The following is an 8455-nucleotide window of genomic DNA, read 5'->3' as shown; positions in this document are numbered from 1 at the left end:
CTGGAAAGGCCTTGATATTAAGTAAGATATAAAAATACATATCTTCATGACACAAAGTCATAAAGTTACGGTGATGATCATCAGTGGCTATAATATTTTTATGGTTTGAGTGACCTCTTAATAATCTCACTCTTGCTTTCTTTCTTTCACAGTGACAGGCTTCAGAAACAAGTGGAATTGGAAGCACTGAAAGAGGAACAGAGGCAGAGAAGACGGGAGAGAGCTCTGGAGAGAGCTCTTGCTCCTCCAGTGAAAATAGTAAGTGGCACACAGAACTGGCACTACATACCCCGTACTTTTTTTGTCTTGCTCATCAAATACTGTGAAATGGTAAATCATGACATTGTAAATATTGTAATATTTTAAATTGTGTGATGCTAACTTAAAAATCACGTTTCTATTGCAGAGCGGAAAAAAGCTGATGCCGCGCAGCTCGCCTCCAAAGAAGGTTGTAAAGAAAAAGGAGCCAGTGGAAACGAAGAACCTAGAGTAAAAACAGACGAGGTGAGAGAAAAGGAGACGGAAAGATGAGGGGGTAAAGAGGGGAAGGAGGGTCTGGTTCCCAAAACGCACTGCCATCTAGCCCTTTTCCGCGATGTCTGGCGGTGGTGCTGGATACCCTCGGTGGACGGCTCGACACTCCGCTGCCTGGTGGACGGCGACGGCACCTCTGGCTTTAGGTAGCTGGCAGGAATCCCCCGGCGACTCCTCCGCTCCCTCGCGGCAGCCGCCCCTATGCAACCCAGGCAGACGGCAGTGAGTTTGTCCTTCCCCCCGGAAAGTTACTCCAGCCCACCACCTTAAGCGTCCATGGCGGCGGACTCTGCTCAGTTGTGCTTGCTGGCACAGCGGATTTCCCACAGTGGCTTTGGCAGTGCGTTCCTCCTTCTTCTCGGGTTTTGGCCCCAAGTTTAGGGAAGAAGGAGGCGGGAACCGGCAAACGTTCAACGTAATACTTTAATCATAAAATCCAGGCCTGGTCCTCTCTCATAAAAGTCAAAATGAAGCAGTTAAAATGCTCTTGTAAATAATATTGATCAAGAGCATGACCTGATTAAGCTTCTCATAAGTGGTGGGACTAGGAAACTAAACGCAACTGGTTGGAATGAGAAGGGCGTAATCATAATTGTGGAGTCCATTTTGCTCCACTTTTACCTGGCCTTGCACCTCAGCCTATCTCCAGTCATACCACCTAGTCTGCTCCACCTTTACCTGGCCTTTCACCTCAGTCTACCTCCAGTCATACCACCCAGTCTGCTCCACTTTACCTGGCCTTGCACCTCAGCTTACCTCCAGTCATGCCACCCAGTCTGCTCCACCTTTACCTGGCCTTGCATCTCAGCCTACCTCCAGTCATGCCACCCAGTCTGCTCCACCTTTACCTGGCCTTGCACCTCAGCCTACCTCCAGTCATGCCACCCAGTCTGCTCCACCTTTACCTGGCCTTGCACCTCAGTCTACCTCCAGTCATTCCACCCAGTCTGCTCCACCTTTACATGGCCTTGCACCTCAGTCTACCTCCAGTCATGCCACCCAGTCTGCTCCACCTTTACCTGGCCTTGCATCTCAGCCTACCTCCAGTCATGCCACCCAGTCTGCTCCACCTTTACCTGGCCTTGCATCTCGGCCTACCTCCAGTCATGCCACCCAGTCTGCTCCACCTTTATCTGGCCTTGCATCTCAGCCTACCTCCAGTCATACCAGCCAGTCTGCTCCACCTTTACCTGGCCTTGCACCTCAGTCTACCTCCAGTCATGCCACCCAGTCTGCTCCAACTTTACCTGGCCTTGCACCTCGGCCTACCTCCAGTCATGCCACCCAGTCTGCTCCACCTTTACCTGGCCTTGCACCTCGGCCTACCTCCAGTCATGCCACCCAGTCTGCTCCACCTTTACCTGGCCTTGCATCTCATCCTACCTCCAGTCATACCACCCAGTCTGCTCCACCTTTACCTGGCCTTGCATCTCATCCTACCTCCAGTCATACCACCCAGTCTGCTCCACCTTTACCTGGCCTTGCATCTCAGCCTACCTCCAGTCATACCAGCCAGTCTGCTCCACCTTTACCTGGCCTTGCATCTCAGCCTACCTCCAGTCATACCACCCAATCTGCTCCACCTTTACATGGCCTTGCACCTCAGCCTACCTCCAGTCATGCCACCCAGTCTGCTCCACCTTTACATGGCCTTGCACCCCAGCCTATCTCCAGTCATACCACCCAGTCTGCTCCACCTTTACCTGGCCTTGCACATCAGCCTACCTACCTTTCATTCTTTGTCTTACACTCTGCAGTTACTTGTGTTTCTGTATGACTGTCTGACCTTTCTTGCAAGAAATAAAACTTTGAATGACAATGGACGTGTTTATCTCTTATGCAGTAAGAGTCAGTGTTGATTTTTTTTTTTTTTTTTTTTTTTTTTGACGCAACAATCATACAGCATTCCCCCCAAATACCTTGTTCTTTAGAGATGTGTTAGTATTGTCCTTCATAATTTACATCTCCTACATGTAAATAACATTTATTCAAGATTTTTTTTTCTCTATCTCTCTCTGTAATGTTGCAAGACATATGGGCAAGGAAAATGGGTGGGAAACTTTGCAGTAAAGTGGGCCCATACAAGCTCTTTACCTGGGATTTGGAACGCCTCAAACCTGGGGTGAAAATTGAAAGTGAGGTTTGTGCTGCAGTTAACATGATTGATAAGATTCTGTAGTTCATTGTAACATTGCTTTTAAGCAAAGAGCATTTTTGTCAATGCTCTTTGTAGTTTGCAGAAGCAGTCCCAAATGGGGGCAGTTTGGAGTTTCAGTGCACTGATGCAGACATTGCTCTGATGCGGAAAAACATAGGCCTGTGTGTGCTACAGCGAACAGGTGTGTGTGTGTGTGTTTTTTTTTTTTGTTTGTTTTTTTTTTGTTTTTTAAACCCAAGTTGTACATGATATTGGTAATGCAACATTACACCAATACCTTGATGCCTATGTTTCTACAGAAGACCTGTCTGACTTATGCTTGTCATGTGGGGAGATCATATATTTATTTATTTATTTATTATATATAATAAATATTAGCAAAATTTTAACAAAATAAGAGAGATCATACAAAATGCATGTTATTTTTTATTTAGTACTGTCCTGAGTAAGATATTTTACATTATGTACGGAAACTTCTTAAGGTGCGTTCGCAATCTGAACTTTGGCGAAAATTCGCGCCGCATTAACCAATCAGGAGCTTGCTCTAGTAGTGACGACGTAGCGTGAGGAGGCAGAAATCCGAAACAACATGGAGGACAAAATCATCGTCGCTGTACGATACATCTTCGTACTTTTTTAGAAACAGGAATAAAAAGGATTTTGCTTGGAAGAAAGTGAGTGAGGAGGTTAGACAATCTAGTAAGTTGTAAAAAATGCTTTTTACTCAATTTGAGCTCTATGTACACATATTGAGACTACAAGCTAGCTAAAGCCGGCAAATTGAGCTTATTCGCCGTATTTTACAACTACTTACGAGTTGATGTGTTTATTCAGAGGAAGTGTGCAGAATCGAGACGAGCCTCCTGGCAGAAGCCCCTCTCATGACGCGAATTCGCGTCTGTTGTGAAGTGAATTTCACGCGCGAATGAAGCGAGTAAACTCAAAATGTTCAAGCGTCCAACTACGCGCGAATAGCGCGATTTATTCGCGCAAGTCGCGTCTGGTGTGAACGCCCCTGCTCATTTTAATATCAGTGTCAGGTAATGTCCGATTCCTCTAAACAAGTTTCAACATATATCAGACAAAAAAAAAAAAAAAAAAAATCTACATATATCAGACGTTATGATTTGTATCTATTGATGAAACAACCCAGAAACGACTGGGTGGTATTTCGACGTAATAACGTTCTGATGTACCGACCAAACAGTGAACACTGTTTTATTATACCTCTACATCCAAAAATAAACGTTGAATCGACGTCGGTTTGCTATCCAGGAAAGCACTTATGACAACCCTGATTTTCTCTTCATACTTGATCGATTTTAAGACTAAATTCCAAAGGCGACTGGGTGAAAAAATAGTTGGACAGAATTTCATTGACGTTCTCATGTTGAGATTTCCATGCGGCTTTACTGACATTTGTGCAACCGACTCAAAACTGAATGGCTACATTACAACATGACTGCCATTCTAAATAACAAGATATAGCCTAGGCCAAAAACATTTTTGCTCTCTATCCTGATGTTTCTCAGATGGAGATGGACGTTGTTTTACTACTCAATCTGACCGGACAGCTCACCGCTGGTTACCCGGATCATTAGTGATTTTTCTGGTGTTCTGATGATGTCCAGCAGGTGGCAGTGTTTATCTTCATGAGACATCTATGACAATTTGAGACCAGATAATGTTTCAACTCCTACATAAAAAGTACTGTGACAGTATTATCAAATAACTTATACTGACAAGAAGTGAAAGCCAATAGAATGTTCCATTGCAACACCAGCGCCCAGCAGCAGCCCACTTCCACCATTTTGGGGAGAAAGTAGGGTTGCCAACATCTGGAACGGAAAATAGCTAAGGGACAATCGTGGTTCTTTATAGGAAAATAAGGGACACTCAAAATACTTGTACTGTACCACACAGTGTGTCATTTCAGTATCTGCAGTTAAAGATGTGTATAAAAGATGTATAAAAGGTTCAGACATAAACACATTTGGGTAATTTCATGTCAAAATCAACCAAATTTCAGAAACTTTCCCTGCTTAAATTTTTGATCTTTTTCTTTTTTTTTTCTTTTTTTCTGAAGAAAGACAAACACAAAATGAAGAAGAAAGCCAAAATATTAAATGTAATGGATGTATATTTACTGAGTAATCCAATATTTTGTTGAGGAGGGTCAGAATTACAATTTTCACCTGAGATTTGGAGTCTGATTACAGGGGGGTAAAATGACTTTAGAACAACATCATTATTTTATTTTTACAAAGAGACTGGTAGGCCTGTTAGTTAAATCTGTTGACGTTAGTAATCTTTGTTGCATTATATGCCAACAGTTCAAAAATGGCAAAAAGTGTTACAGATATCTTAATATCCTTTTAGATTCTAATTCTTAACAAACTTTTCTTAATTTTTAAAGCCCAATATAGTTAATTTCCAGAGATAGGGATCTCAGTGCGCCTCCATGAGAAAATTGATACACATTTTCAATGGTCACACATTTTTCTGAAGAACAAATAATGTTGAAACTAAAAATGTATCTCATTTTTTTTTTATCAACACAATTGAACATTCCTGTCTGAGTGCCATAAATAAGATTTTTTTCAAAGTTTGTGTGCTCGTAATTCTAAAAGTATTAAAGATATCTCAATATCCGTCTATTCTCATTCTTTAAAAACTTTTCTTTTGTAATCTTCTTTTTAAAGGCCCTATAATATGGTTCAATCTCATAGATATAATGTGGCTTCATGTTCAAATTGTTGAATTTTACCCATTTTCTATATATTAAGTACAAAATTAGTGCGTGAAAATAGAACACTTTAAGTACATTATAGAAGTGTACTTTTTTTTTTTTTTTTTTTTTTTTTTCCACCTGGATAGTTTTACCTACAGTCACCAAACTCAGTACACATACTGAACTCATCGAGCCAGACAACTTTCTTATTTACAGTCATTAGCTCCGACCAACAGGAAGTCTTCTATTTTGGTTTGAATGCAGATTTTTTAAGTACTCCTAGCATGCATGCAGTTCATGCAATCACCACCAAACTCGGTCAACATGAAACATGTATAACATCATATACATCACATCATAACTGAAACATCTACTTTAAAGACCAGCTACAATGTCAAAATAAAACACTCAAAAAATATAAAATATTTATTTACAGTATCTCACAGAAGTGAGTACACCCCTCACATTTTTGTAAATATTTTATTATACCTTTTCATGTGACAACACTGAAGAAATAACACTTTGCTACAATGTAAAGTAGTGAGTGTACAGCTTCTATAACAGTGTAAATTTGCTGTCCCCTCAAAATAACTCAACACACAGCCATTAATGTCTAAACCGCTGGCCACAAAAGTGAGTACACCCCTAAGTGAAAATGTCCAAATTGGGCCCAATTAGCCATTTTCTCTCCCCGGTGTCATGTGACTCGTTAGTGTTACAAGGTCTCAGGTGTAAATGGGGAGCAGGTGTGTTAAATTTGGTTATCTCACTCTCTCATACTGGTCACTGGAAGTTCAACATGGCACCTCATGGCAAAGAACTCTCTGAGGATCTGAAAAAAAGAATTGTTGCTCTACATAAAGATGGCGTAGGCTATAAGAAGATTGCCAAGACCCTGAAACTGAGCTGCAGCACGGTGGCCAAGACCATACAGCGGTTTAACAGGACATGTTCTACTCAGAACAGGCCTCGCCATGGTCGACCAAAGAAGTTGAGTGCACAAGCTCAGCGTCATATCCAGAGGTTGTGTTTGGGAAATAGACGTATGAGTGCTGCCAGCATTGCTGCAGCGGTTGAAGGGGTGGGGGGGGGTCACCCTGTCAGTGCTCAGACCATATGCCATACACTGCATCAAATTGGTCTGCATGGCTGTCGTCCCAGAAGGAAGCCTCTTCTAAAGATGATGCACAAGTAAGCCTGCAAACAGTTTGCTGAAGACAAGCAGACTAAGGACATGGATTACTGGAACCATGTCCTGTGGTCTGATGAGACCAAGATAAACTTATTTGGTTCAGATGGTGTCAAGTGTGTGGCGGCAACCAGGTGAGGAGTACAAAGACAAGTGTGTCTTGCCCACAGTCAAGCATGGTGGTGGGAGTGTCATGGTCTGGGGCTGCATGAGTGCTGCCGGCTCTGTACTGTACGTGCCACCATGTACTGTGACATACTGAAGCAGAGCATGATCCTCTCCCTTTGGAGACTGGGCCGCAGGGCAGTATTCCAACATGATAACGACCCCAAACACACCTCCAAGACGACCACTGCCTTGCTAAAGATTGTCTCCAGACCTAAACCCTATTGAGCATCTGTGGGGCATCCTCAAACAGAAGGTGGAGGAGCGCAAGGTCTCTAACATCCACCAGCTCCATGATGTCGTCATGGAGGAGTGGAAGAGGACTCCAGTGGCAACCTGTGAAGCTCTGGTGAACTCCATGCCCAAGAGGGCTAAGGCAGTGCTGGAAAATAATGGTGGCCACACAAAATATTGACACTTTAGGCCCAATTTGAACATTTTCACTTAGGGGTGTACTCACTTTTGTGGCCAGCGGTTTAGACATTAATGGCTGTGTGTTGAGTTATTTTGAGAGGACAGCAAATTTACACTGTTATACAAGCTGTACACTCACTACTGTATATTGTAGCAAAGTGTCATTTCTTCAGTGTTGTCACATGAAAAGATATAATAAAATATTTACAGAAATGTGAGGGGTGTACTCACTTTTGTGAGATACTGTATATCTAATTACTTATTTTCATGTGACTATTAACATCAGAGGAGCGTGAATATGCAAATGTGTTGTTAAATTTTTTTAGAGATCGAACACAACTACCACTCCAAGGTCCAGAATGGTATGGAAAAGACATCATTAAAGTACTCCATGTGACACAGTGGCTTAAACTCAATTTTATGAAGCAATGTGAGTGCTTTCTTTGTGCAAAAAAACATAATTCACCACTTTACTTACAAAAATATTGATCTGCAACATGTGGTCACAAGAGCATCAAGACGCACGAGTGTTCAGACTCGCTCGTCAACTCAGTGCATCATGACGCATGCATTTTGTGTTCGTGCGAGAGCTGGCATTGTTGCATGAACGCTTTGGTAATATTATTTTGTAAATAAAGTGGTAAATTATTATTTTTTTAATGTTGTGTTTTTTTTTTTTTTTTTTTTTTTTTTTGCACAAAGCGCTTACATCGCTTCATAAAACTGAGACACTGGAGTCGCATGGTGTACTTTATGTCTTTTTCCTACCTTTCTGGACCTTAGAGTGGTAGTTGTGTTGGATCTCTATGGAGAGACAGAAACCTCTCAGATTTCATTAAAAATATCTTAATTTGTGTTCCGAAGATGAACGAAGGTCTTACGGATGTGAAACGACATAAGGGTGAGTAATAAATTGATTTTTAATTTTTGGGTGAACTAACCCTTCAAATGTTAATGGCTTCTTCACAATAAGATCTACCCCATAGAGACAGAGCGACACGCGTCATAATCTGCAAACCACGTCCACCGGGGGGGAAAACAATCCAACCGTCTCCATTGACTTTGTATTGCGTGAGGCTGCCTCCTTGTCATTTCTGACTTAGAACAAAAAACAGAACAATGTCTAAAAGCTGCTATGTGACAAGGTGTACAGAAAACAAGCTAAAAAACCCAGAAGTTTTTATAAGCTGTTGACCCAAAAAAACGAGCATTTAAGGACTAAAAAGTGGATACAGGCAATTGGAGGGTAACGTAATCAGCGACA

Source organism: Ctenopharyngodon idella, chromosome 11, assembly GCF_019924925.1.
Source record: "Ctenopharyngodon idella isolate HZGC_01 chromosome 11, HZGC01, whole genome shotgun sequence".
Classification (NCBI taxonomy): Eukaryota; Metazoa; Chordata; class Actinopteri; order Cypriniformes; family Xenocyprididae; genus Ctenopharyngodon; species Ctenopharyngodon idella.
Note: the sequence above shows the minus strand (reverse complement) of the source record.